The sequence below is a fragment of the Zootoca vivipara genome, chromosome 4, assembly GCF_963506605.1.
Source record: "Zootoca vivipara chromosome 4, rZooViv1.1, whole genome shotgun sequence".
Taxonomy (NCBI): domain Eukaryota; kingdom Metazoa; phylum Chordata; class Lepidosauria; order Squamata; family Lacertidae; genus Zootoca; species Zootoca vivipara.
This window is the reverse complement of record NC_083279.1, coordinates 25957163-25970524: the sequence shown is the minus strand read 5'-3', so window position 1 is coordinate 25970524 and position 13362 is coordinate 25957163.

Sequence of the window (13362 nt, the reverse complement as noted above, 5' to 3'; positions counted from 1 at the left end):
TGTTGTTGTTTAGTCGTTTAGTCGTGTCCGACTCTTCGTGACCCCATGGACCATAGCACGCCAGGCACTCCTGTCTTGCACTGCCTCCCGCAGTTTGGTCAAACTCATGTTCGTAGCTTTGAGAACACTGTCCAACCATCTTGTCCTCTGTTGTCCCCTTCTCCTAGTGCCCTCAATCTTTCCCAACATCAGGGTCTTTTCCTGTATATTATATGCTGTATCTTTCATTAGCAAGGTTCTGTTGTTGTAAAAAGATTGTATTTTTTAATATATACAGTGGAACCTTGGTTCCTGGGCAGCTTAGTTGCCGAACAAATCAGCTCCCAAACGCCACAAACCCAGAAGTAAGTGTTCCGGTTTGCGAACATTTTTCGGAAGCCGAATGTCCAATGAGGCTTCCGCTTGAGTGCAGGAAGCTCCTGCAGCCAATCGGAAGCCGCACCTTGGTTTTTGAATGGTTTCAGGAGTCGAACGGACTCCCAGAATGGATTAAGTTCGAAAACCAAGGTACCACTGTATAATAATAATAATAATAATAAACCCAGCTGAGCTTATTGCTAACCTCTGTGGCCCAATGCTTCATATCTGTGTAGTGTATGCATGAATCCAAATAAAACCACGCAAGTAAACTCATTATCTGCTTTGAATCAACCCACAGAGTCCAAGGATATTCCACTGTTTATGAAACTGTGGTATTAAAATAATTGCTGGGCACCTTTATTTGCTGTGAAGATGTTTATTAGAACAATTGCCTGTCATCAGGGTTTTTGACTACACTGCTATGCAGATCTATGGGGAAATGCTCTTTGCATGTGACAGAAGTGCCTGGTATAGGTTTACTAAGAATGTCAGCCATTAATTATGGCAGGCTGCCTTTCAGCGCTCCTCATTGTTGGTTCAACAATACAGTATTGGGAGTCACCTGTCCTGTTGAGCACAGAACCTGATTGTTTGCCCCTTGATCTTTCCTTGGAGAGAACCGGCATTGTAGCTATTTTTAAATCTTCGCAAGAGACCAATCACTTTAAGCCACCACAGTTTTTTACTGCTTTCAGCTCTACGTTCAGAATGTACTGTGTGATCAATGGGAAAGTAAAAACCATTGTGCTTCATGTTTCAATCTTAGTTTGATTTTGCTTGGGTGGAAGAACAACGGGGAGGGCAGGGAGACGAATTCTTCACATTTCTAACAAGACTAAAGATAGACAGATGTTTGCTTTGTGGCTTCCCAGAAGCCCACCTAATTTATATGTGGAATACGCTGTTTTGTTTTGTTTTTATTGTGTGCTCTCATCTGGGACAGTGGTTTCCAATGGTGCTTCATAATCCCAGCCAGGGGGTCCGTGGCACCATTCACATAACAAAAACTACCAGAAAGATTTTTTAAATCATTCAAAAGTATTATTCCCCCTGTCCCTCTTTAACTTTCTGTTTACCTCCCTCCTTCTTCTTACTCTCTCTCTTTCTTCTTCGCTTCCAAGTGAAAATCATGGTGCCATACCCATCAACATTTTTCCAATGAAAATAGGGACAACCTATTCCATAATATTATTAATAAAATTTTCATTATTCACACCCCACCATTCTGACTAGGTTGCTCAGGACACTCTGGGTGGCTTCCAACATATATAAAAACATAAACATTAAATAACTTCCCTATACAGGGCTGCCTTCAGATGTCTTCAAAAGGTTGTATAGATATTTATTTCCATGGCTCAGGAGTTGCATTTCTCTGATGACAATAGGGATGTCCTAAGGAAAAGCGGGACATTCTGGGATCAAATCAGAAAACAGGATGGCTTCTGTAAATCTGGGACTGTCCCTGGAAAATAGGGACACTTGGAGGGGTGGAGGCAGGTCCTGAGAATCTGTCCTAGGTGACACACAGACACACATACTGCAGCTTGTTCAACTGGCTCCAATAAAGCGCTTCTCTCGAGCCTAATTTCAGTGGGGAAAGGGAATTCTGTGGGCACCAAGAAAGGCCTCTGTGGGCGCATGGACACCATGTTGGAGACCCCTGACCTACAAGGACCTCTCCAACTCTATGATTACATGGCAAGTGCTAAAAAAGCACATCCAACTGCTAAAATTAGATCCATCTAGATGTGCCTTAAGCTATGTAGCAACAACAAAAGTTAAGTGCTGGTTGTCCAGCTTCAGAGAAGCCAGACAGCAGCCATTAACAGTATGCTTCAATAATAAAAAAGAAATAAATGTGCCCCCTTTGTGGGAGCAAGGAAGAAAATATCACGGGGGGTGGATCTGAATAAATTAATGAAATGAAGATTTAATTTGGAATGGGTAGCTTAGTATATATAATGCATAAGCCACATGATTGTCAATATGTTTATAGCCTGCAAAGCAAACATTTTTAAAAGTGCATTGTATTTTGTGAATCCTCATAAATGGAGGCTGCCTTTCTTTCTTTTGTATGGCACTGGATTTCCTAAGGCACTTTCTGCCTTTTTACACGGAACTTCTAAATTGCCTTTCAGAGAAGCCAACGTTGTTGAAAGCGTGTGATGAAGCAAATAGTAACAGGGTCCAAACCAAGAGAAAGACCATGTAGAAAGAAATGTACTGAAAATGTTTTTTTTTTAAGTTTAAGTTGACCTTAAACTACTTAGTATTGAAAAACTGGTTTCTGATTTGATCTCAGAATGTCCCACTTTCTCTTACGAGGTTCCTATTTTCATCGGGAAAACGTTGGAGGATATGGCACACACACACACACATTGGACAGTATCCAATAAAGTAGTTCTGTTGGTGCAAGGACTTCTGTTTTGTGCAACAGAACTTCCATTCCCTCCCCAATCCCCCGATACACCTCTCAAAACTGCTCTGGAGGGCAGGGGGAAACCGCAAAACAGATTTAGGAGGTGTGGGGGGCACAGAGAAAGGAGAGGGACCGGAAGGTCCATTACAAAGCCAGAAGACATGGAGCTAAGGGGACTACCTTACTGGATGCTGCTTTTTGCCTCTCTGCAATAATACTAATAATTAGCTGCTTTAGACTAGCCTTCCTGAAGTTGATAATCTCCAGACGTTGTTGAAGTACAGCCACCATCATCCCTGCCCATTGTCCACACTGGCTAGCGCTGATGGGAGATGTAGTCCAAAACATCGAAGGGTATTGGGTTCATAGCTGCCAAGTTATCCCTTTTTTTAAGGGATTTTCCATTATGCTGAATAGGCTTCCTCGCGAGAAAAGGGAAAACTTGGCAGCTATGATTGGGTTGGAAAAGGCTGCTACTGCAAAGCAGTGACTCCCAAATAGGGTTGCCAGACTCAATAGAGGACAGGACTTCTGTGCCTTTAATTGCCCTGCTCTCTTTTGAGTCTGGAAACCTTAAAGAGAAACCAGCAGACCCTTTGTTTAATTTCCAAGCAAAGAGTCTGCTGGTTTCTCTTTAAGGTTTCCAGACTCAAAAGAGAGCAAGGCAATTAAAGGCACAGAAGTCCTGTCCTCTATTGAGTCTGGCAAGCCTACTCCCAAACTGTCAAGTGGGCCCCACTTATGCATAGCAAAGCAAAGATCTAGGGGAATTGCTGGTCCTTCAACGTGTGGAACATTCTTGGCTAAGAACTCATTATTCCATGTTAAATTTGCAGAGGTTATATCACACTCACCACTCTCTAATGATGTTTCCCTCATCTCTGGATTTGGGAGAAGATTAGAGATATCCTGTTCTATTCCCCTTTTGCATTCATGCAAAATATGGTGCTTACAGGCGTGGCTACAGCTATCAGCCTAAGAAAGAAACTGGTTTGACCAGTTCAGCAGGTTCCCTCCACGACTAGATTCTAAACTCACAGATACAGAAGGGACCCCTTCGGACCAACCACCCAGTCCTGTAACAGTATTATACAGCAGCTTGATCCTATTGCAAGAATCAGGATGCATGCATAAGCCCTCTGATTTCAATTAAGCATATCTAATTTTACATAGAATCAGGCTGTAAAGGTACACAGCTGTAGCTTCCGACTTGGCTACAGAACTAAAGAAAGCGTTAGTTAAAAGGCAAAAGACTTTAAGACAGTCACAGCTATCCAGAGAACAATGCTGGAGTTTGTGTCACACCTTAACTGAGTAACACTTGACAGAATACAAAAGAACTGAGCTGAGCATATACAGAGGGGTTTTGTTTTTTTTAACCTTGATGAACATACTTCGGATTAAGAGGATTAATACACAGACCTAAAAATCTAAAAATTCTAAATCGCTTTTAAAAATAGAGATCCTCCTTTACGCCAGTCATTTTTTAACATTCCCCTCAATCATTTCAAAGGGTGTGATAACTCACATTTTTAGAAGTCCAAAGCTATAAGTTTCTAACCTTTAAAACTTTCCAGAAAACCAATCTTTGGCATTTCAGTTTGCACACAAATGACCTGCCAAGTTGCTCACACACCGAGACAGGTACAGGGCAGCTCTTCATATCACGTACCCTCCTCGTTTTTTAATATTTGGAGGGGCAAAGGGAAGAAACTGGAGGAAGAATTGTTACAGAGTATAAACAAAGAAGACATATGAAGATCAACAATAACCCCCAAAAATGCTTTTTGCAACTTGCCGTAATATTAGTACTGTAATAAAAAATTGCATCCTGGTTTTGATATATCCTGAAGGTGGAGGTGCCACCGACACGGTGAAGAGAGAGGACAACTGCAAGACCCTCAAATCAGGAAGCAGGTGGCTCACAGTTTAACCGGGGGAAACGCAGCTGAATTTTCATTTGTGCAGGGTAACGGGTTTCCTATCGCAGGCTTGACTGAAGTCGTTTGGTTTTCCTTCATTTAACTTGTACGCCCTCTGCTGATTCTCTTGCAATAAAGCAAGGGAGAAAGTGCAGGGTTTATATATATAGCAAATGGAGCCTTCAAACAGAATGTGAAAACGTATTACCAGTTCCACATTATGCTATATCTGTATAGTGCACGTAGCCACAATTAGGGCTTTTTTTCAGCTGAAACTTGTGGAAACTCAGTTCCAGCACTTTTCAGCTGGGTGTCACTGCCATTATAAGAGAACAAGGGAGGCGTTCATGGTGAGTTCCAGCACCTCTTTTTCTAGAAAGATAGTGATGCCCTGTGTGTATTTTTTCAGTAGAAAGTCCTTTGTCCTCAGTGGAGATTTCTCCCTAGTAAATACATTTAGGATCACTTGCTGCCCTAACTGTATATGTACTAAAGGGGAAAAGAAAAGAATATAAAATAATAATAATAATAATAATAATAATAATAATAATAATAATTTATTTATACCCCACCCATCTGGCTGGGTTTCCCCAGCCACTCTGGGCGGCTTCCAACAGAAAAATAAAACACAGTGATCTATTAGACATTAAAAGCCTCCCTAAACAGGGCTGCCTTCAGATGTCTTCTAAAAGTCTGGTAGCTGTTTTTCTCTTTGACATCTGATGGGAGGGCGGGCGCCACTACCAAGAAGGCCCTCTGTTTAGTTCCCTGCAACTTGGCTTCTCACAATGAGGGAACCGTCAGAAGGCCCTCGGTGCTGGACCTCAGTGTCCGGGCAGAACGATGGAGGTGGAGAAATATGTGTTTGCTTTAGGCAGTAAATTAGCCTGTCGAAAACATGAGTATGCAGAAAGTCAGCCTTTTGTATAACTACATTATGTTTGATTATGATACCAGATCACCACTTGTTATTTTGAAAAGTAAAAATGGTCAATATGTGTATAATCTAAGGTTGCATCCAGGCTGTATCTTGTGCAATGTATTAACTGCCCCACAAGCAACTCCAGGTGAATTCTCACTATGGTATAACCTCCCTGTAAAGAATTGGTACAAATGATTGACACAGACCAGACGCTGCCTCGTAAGCTTTGTGCATGCAAATCAGGATGAATGCTTAATAAACAGATCATCTGGGAGGAACCCTAAGTTGGATATCACGGCATGTATTAAAGATGTAGATACATAGTGCACCCTTTGGCCATGATCCAGGGGTGCATATGGATCTGTCCGCATGTGCTTTGCTGTTTATGGGGCTGTTTATTCCCAGTGAACTTCTGGGCTTTCTCAAAACACGGAATGGCATAAGAAGCTGGTGGATGACAACTAACTTCCATAAACAGTGACGCACTATTGCTTGTGGATCTACACAGCACCCTGTCGGTTTGGGGAGGCCTGACTGCTCAGCAGTGTTGTCGGAAATGACTGAAACCTTGATCTCAGCCTCAGGCTGTCAAAGGCAAGAAGATATTTATATTCTGCAGGTTAAATGGCAAGTGTCATGTATTCTGCATAGCTTTAGGAATTCAGTATCTGAGCCAGGAGTCTTCTCCCATTGATTGATGGCCCTTTGTCACTCCGTTTTCTGGGTTGTGACCCTTAGAGACTCCAAAATGAACTTAGCCAAACGTAACAGCATCCCTTGCTCAGTGAAGCAGGGATGCAGGGCTGGGAAAACCAAGCGGCTCTGTCAAATATAAAGTGCTTTGCTCAGAATGATCTGTCAGAGTTTCAAAGCTTCTGACAGGTTCCATATTCAAACCATAAGCGAGAACTGTTGATGAATGCTGACAAAGCTATCCGGGGGCACTTCATCAGTATTAGAAAACAAATTTACATATTAATACTCTTAAACGCTATTTTATAATAAGCCTCCATCTTCTGAAGTGAACAAAGAGGAAATCCACGAAGCAGCCATATTATCATTACACGGAAAGGCTAGATAAGTATACTCTTATAAGCTTAGTGCCTGCTGTCCTCTGAGCAGCTTTAAAAGAGCGGTTTTAATTGTATATAAATTGCTGCCACGTTGATACAGGATATGATAGCAGCAAAGAATGATGTGGGTTGCATTTCTTAGTATACATTAAACCTGTTTTATATGCCAAAATGATTCATTTATGCAGTGTGGGTTCACTGACCTCCTCTGAGGGTAAACAAAGTGCTACTGTGACATAGTGGTCGCATAAGGAACCTAAGGTACCTAAGGAATAAAGCAAATAGAAGATCTCCTTCTTAACCTTCTTAACCACATTTGTTTTCTGACCTTTCTCCAAAGAGCTTGGTGTATTATTAGCTCCCATTAATATAGCATCTGAACTGGCAACTAAAAAGGCAGGCTTGCTCAAAGGCGAAGGAAAACATGTTGCACCGGTTGAGGAGAAGCTGTCAGAAGAAGAGAGAACCTAGTTGTTGCATCTTGGTGGACATGAACCCAGAGGAGATTATTCATGTGTGCGATACTGTTGCCACAGTGCTAAGAGTCACATCTCTTTGGACTCACTTCAGGGAGCATCCCTTGTTTCGAGGAAGTAGAGATGCATAGCTGCCAAGTACCCTGTTTTCCCCGGGAAACCCCTGATTTTTCATACCATTTGCCGGCGGTCCCCCGTATCACTTCGTCTCCCGTTATTCTCCCTTATATTCTCCTGCCGGTGGCCATTTTTTTTCTGCTTTGCCCATTTATGGGCAACGAAAATGGCCGGCGCCGAAAGTTGCGTCTACGCATGTCCGGAAGTGCGTAGACAGGACTTCCGGTGTCGATGGCGGCCATTTTTTGTGCCCAGAGATGGGCAAAGCGACACCGGAACTTCTACGCAACTTCCGGTGTCACGCGGCTGCCGGTCCCGGATTCTGCAGTCCAGGACTTGGCAGGTATGTGGAGATGTGTAAAAGCAGAGTGCTCTGCTCATTTATGTACTTCCACCTGAACTGTCCAGTTTCACGCGTAAGGACTGGTGAATGAATGATCACTGAATGAATCCTTGCCCCAAAGTCCTGCCCTGACAGCACCACTGCACTCCCGAAATTTCATCCACATATGCAAACCACCACATAATGGTGCACGTAAAGTGGTGGTCTTTACGGGTGAATGAACCATTTCAGATCTGAGAAGTAATTTCACCCAGATGTATTTTCAGGCAAGTGTGTACAGGATTGCCACCTTAAATGTTATGAATCGTTGATCTGATACCACAGCTAAGCTTGCATATGGCCCAAAGTCACTTTTCCATTCACATATTCAGCTGTCTGCCATCCAGCGTTAAAAAATCAAGAGAAGAGGAGGCATGTGCAAACAAGCCTCAACCCATAACAAGCCCAACCCAACTTTTCATGAAAAGACCAATGTTCCTTTTACAAAGTTCCTTTTACAAGTCATGCTCATGCTACTCCGATATTTCTCTCTCAGCTGGAACCCCATTAATATATTTTATGACTAGGTAAACCACTTGGGTTGCTGACTTGTTACACTGTTTTGCTATGTGCTCAAGCCTCTTTGAAAACACATTAATCACAATACTGGAACTGTTGCAGCAAAACTCGCACAACATCTTGAGCCCAAGGATGACATAGTAGGCAATGAACAACACTTCAGCACACATACAAAGAACTCATCAACCTTGACGCACTCAAAATAACTTTCCGTGGAATTTCTCGATTACAGTACTTCTCTAGAACACACAAAAACTTTGCAGGGATGCAGACAGCATCTTTAACCACATATTTCTTGATTTAAACACTGCAGCCTGCCATGCTGTATATACTTGGTGTCAGTTTTTCTTGTGGAGTGATACCTTGGTTTACAACTGTAATCCGTTCCGGAGGTCCCGTTGTAAACCAAAACAGGTTGTAACCAAAGATGCGCTTTCGCCAATGGGGCCTCAAAAAAAAAAATGGTTGGAATAAAAAAAAATGGGTTGTAATACAAAAAAAAATGGGTTGTAATACAAAAGGGGGGGCACACATAACCAAAGTACCACTGTATTTGAAAAATGTAGCCAGGAAGATGAACTCTGACATCTATACTTTAATCCAGAACGACTTCTTCCAGTAAAGCATTTTTGCTCTTATCTTCTGACACACAATGGCAGCATGTTGAACTTTCTGTGATATTCTGAAAATGTTTATTAGCATGTTATTGTTCTACAATAATATGGCATTGAAGCCTGTGATTGATTTGGGGACAGAAACAGCCTTGGTCACTGTTGGATGGATGACATTCTAGGACAGCCTTTCTCAACCTTGAGTTCCCAGATGTTGTTGGACTACCACTTCCATCAGTCCTGACTGTTGCCCCCTGCTGTCTATGGATATTGGACTTGCAGTCCAACAACATCTGGGAACCCAAGGTTGAGAAAGGCTACTCTAGACTTCCTGGTTGGTTGCGAGCGCCGGCGGCTGTGGGAGAGATTCCTCCCGGTCCTTTGAGGGGTTCTGGGGGGTCTGCAGAGCGCGCAGCCCCCCGAAACTTCGGATAGAGAGTTCCGAAGGCTTGGGGAACCCGGCAGTTGTCTTTTTTTTGCCTCCCTTCCCCCCGAAGAGCTATAATAAGAGTGCGAGAGCGGGAAGGTGGAAGGCACGGCACAGCGGGTACAGCGCTTTCCCTTAAAGGAGAAGCTCCGTTTACTGGCGGCGGAACAGCAACCAATCTCCTTCAAAATCTACAATATCAACATGGAACCATCTGGCCATTGTGAGTAATGAATCTAAAAAGCTTTTAACGTCTCTAATTTGGACGGATTTGGTCAAAGGGGAACCTAAAATTTATGGAGGTCGGGTTCTTCCCTCCCCCCTGTGGAAGATTGAAAGCAAAGACAGTGTCCGCAGCACTTTAACCATAAAGCTTTGTAACTTTATTTCTTGGACTTTGTACTATCTAAAAGAGAGCAGGGCTCTGGAAAATACCCTGCAGTGGACAGCAATATTAATACTTGAGACTGCTTGCTCAAACTGGAAGCGGGACTTCGTTCTGATCTCTCTAGCCGTTCGCCATTGTGACGGCATGAAAGAAACTTCTATATGAACTTCTGTTTACCCCTTGACAGGCTTTGATTTACCTGCAACCTTCCTTTGAGGACTTAAGGATGTTTCTTTTTCTATAAGACTATGCTACGTATCGACTTTTGAGCTATAAGTGACTGTATGAAATATTGTTCCTTTGCCTTGAATTATTTTAATGAGCCAGTTCCAGTTTCAATATTTAGGCAAGCATACAGAGACTGTGTTATAAGTTTGGAATTCTCATGCCAGCATTGACCTTGAAAAGACAGCTAGTTTGCACTTGTTTATATTTCTTCACTGATAAAAAGACATCTGGACTACTGGCGGTGAAAGAGCTCCTATTGACTGACTCGAAGTAATCTACTGAGTGGAATTTTCCGCTGAACGGCTTGCTCTTTCACTTGACTGAACGGCTTATATTCTACTTTGTTGTTTTGATTAAAAGACATTTGATTTGCTGGCTGAGACAGAGGGCTTAAGGCCTAAATTGGGATTACCATCTGAGTGGGAATTTTTACTGAACTGTGTGCTCTGAGATTGGATTGACAGGAAGTATGGCTGGAACAGAGACTGGCAAAGAGACTGGCAAAGGGAAGAAAAAATCATCCATCTCTGCTACTTTGGAGGAGCAAATCTTAAATGCTCTTGATCGAAACACGAAAGAACAGCAACGGACCACTCAGGAATTGCGGCAACTGCGGGAGGAAGTGGGAGCAATATCTAAGGATATTGCCCAGGTGAGAGCACAGGTGACTGGTGTGGAGAAGAGACTGGACCATCTCGAGGAAGAAAAAGTACCTGACTTGGAGAAGCAAGCCTATCAGACCCAGGTGGCTTTGGCTTTTGTACAATTACATCAAAGAGAAGGAAATCTCAGGATAAGAGCGTTCCCCAACATTGAGAAGAGTGATCTGAAAGAGGCAATAATTGAAGAATTTGTGAAGGCTTGGAATCTATCAAAGGAGGAGCTGGAAGGACAAATGATAAAAGCATACAGATTTGGAGCAAAACCAAAAGGAGGCAAGAAACTGGTTAGTGATTGCTTGGTGTCATTTCAAACAAGAGAACAAAGAGATAGAATTTTGAGCCTACACTACGAGAAAACCTTAAAGGTGCAAGAAACGCCAATAATAATTTTTAAAGATTTACCAAAATTCTTTTTGGACCTGAGATCCCAATATTCTGATTTGGTAGCTATCTTGAAGAGACAAGGGATCAATTATAACTGGGAGTTACCTGAGGGCTTGAATTTTCAATTCCAACAGAAGAAGATTAAGATCAGGTCAAACCAGCAGAAGAAAGAATTCCTTCAGAACTACGAGAGAGAGCTGTTAAGAGCTGGCTTAGCAACCTCCACCCCAGGCCAACCAGGACATCCGATTGAGTTAGATTCAGATTCTTTCTTGGGAGCAGGAGCTGCGTCAGCAATTTAAAGATGTCACTTAGGATTTTGTCTTGGAATTCGAATGGCTTGAATTCGAAATGGAAAAGGAATGAAGTTTATCATATTTTAGCAAAACAAAGACTAGATATAATATGTCTTCAGGAAACACACATCACAAGAGCACATCAAAGACTTTTACAGAATAATAAGTTTGGTGAAGAATTCATCTCTTCGGATGATGTTAAAAAGAGAGGTGTGGTGATTTACGTGAAAGAAAAACTAAAGCCAAAGTTAATATTTAAAGATGAAGAAGGGAGATACGTCGCTGTGGAAATTTTATCGCAAGGCGAGAAAATCTTAATTCTGGGAGTCTATGCACCAAATGACGGAAAATCGGAGTTTTTTAAGAAGCTATGTAATAAACTCTTGGACTATTTGGATTACAAATTATGCTTAATGGGAGACATGAATGGAGTGGTCTCTACATTAATGGACAGATCACAACGACAGTCCTGTAGTAAAGAAGGAAGACTGCCAAAGTCTTTCTTTGAGTTGATTGAAAATTTTGATCTGATTGATACTTGGAGATTGAAAAATCCTTTGGAAAAAGACCAGACATTTTTCTCAAATTCTCAACAATCGTGGAGTCGTCTCGATTACATATGGATTACAAGAGAGCTAGGACCAAGAATAAATAATGTTGAGATTTGCCCAAGAACTTGCTCTGATCATAATGCTGTACTACTAGATTTAAGGATATCTCTCCAGGGAACTTTCAGATGGAGAATGAATGATGCGTTGTTAAGAAATGAGAAAATAGTGGAGAAAGCCCAGAAAGCATTGAAAGACTATTTTGAGATAAATTTAAGGACTACAACTGAGAAAAAAATTGTTTGGGATGCCAGCAAAGCAGTGATGAGAGGATTTCTAATTCAACAGAATGCAATAAAGAAAAAAGAAGCTAATGCAAATAAAGAAAAGATTCTAAATCAAATGAAAGAAAAAGAAAAGAAATTGAGGGAAAATCCTAAAAATCAACAGATACAGAAAGAAATCAAAGCATTACAAGTTCAATTTTCTAAATTGATGAATCAAGAAATTGAATCCAAAATTAAATGGATGAAACAGAAATCCTTTGAGTCAGCAAATAAATGTGGAAAGCTACTGGCATGGCAATTGAAGAAGAGGCAGAAATTGAACACTATTGTAAGTTTAGTGCAAGATGGGAAACATCTGGAACACCCGGTAGAGATACAAAAATCTTTTCAGAAGTATTTTAAACAATTGTACAAACAAGATAATCAAAATAAAGAGGAAGTGGAGCAGTTTTTGGACAAATTTGGGCTGCATAGAATCCCAGAAGAGAATAAATCCCTACTTTCCCAACAGATATCAACGCAAGAAGTGGAATATGCTATACAACAAATGCAGTCGGGCAAGACCCCAGGACCGGATGGTTTGACTGATGCATATTACAAGATAATGAAAGATTGGTTAGTACAACCATTGAAAGATTTATGCAATGAAATTTTGAATGGAGGAGAGGCCCCCGAATTTTGGAAAGAAGCTTACATCACTCTGATACCAAAACCGGATATGGATAGAACGCAAGTTAAGAACTATCGCCCAATATCCTTACTTAATGTGGATTACAAAATATTTGCAAATATCTTAGCCTCCAGATTGAAAAGGGTTTTGAAAGACTTTATTCATCAAGATCAAGCCGGCTTCCTTCCGGGGAGGCATTTGAAAGACAATATTAGGAATATAGTTGACATTTTGGAAATGCTGGAGCAGAAGATAAACAAAAAAGCCATCTTTATGTTTATAGATGCGGAAAAGGCGTTTGATAATATTTCTTGGCTATTTTTTAAAAAAAAAATTAGGAAAAATGGGAATGGGCAGTGGTTTCTTGAATGGAGTAAAAGCAATATATTCAGATCAAAAAGCCAAGATAATCGTGAATAATATGGTGTCAGATGAGATTAGAATTGAGAAAGGTACAAGACAAGGGTGTCCTCTCTCTCCTTTGCTCTTTATATCGGTCCTGGAAGTCCTGCTTGACAGGATTAGAAAAGATGATGAAATAAAAGGTGTAACTGTAGGGAAGAGACAATATAAACTTAAAGCCTTTGCTGATGACTTGGTGTTAACTTTACAAGATCCAGAGTCCAGTGTACAGAGGGCTCTGGAAGTTATTCAAGAGTTCGGAAGGGTAG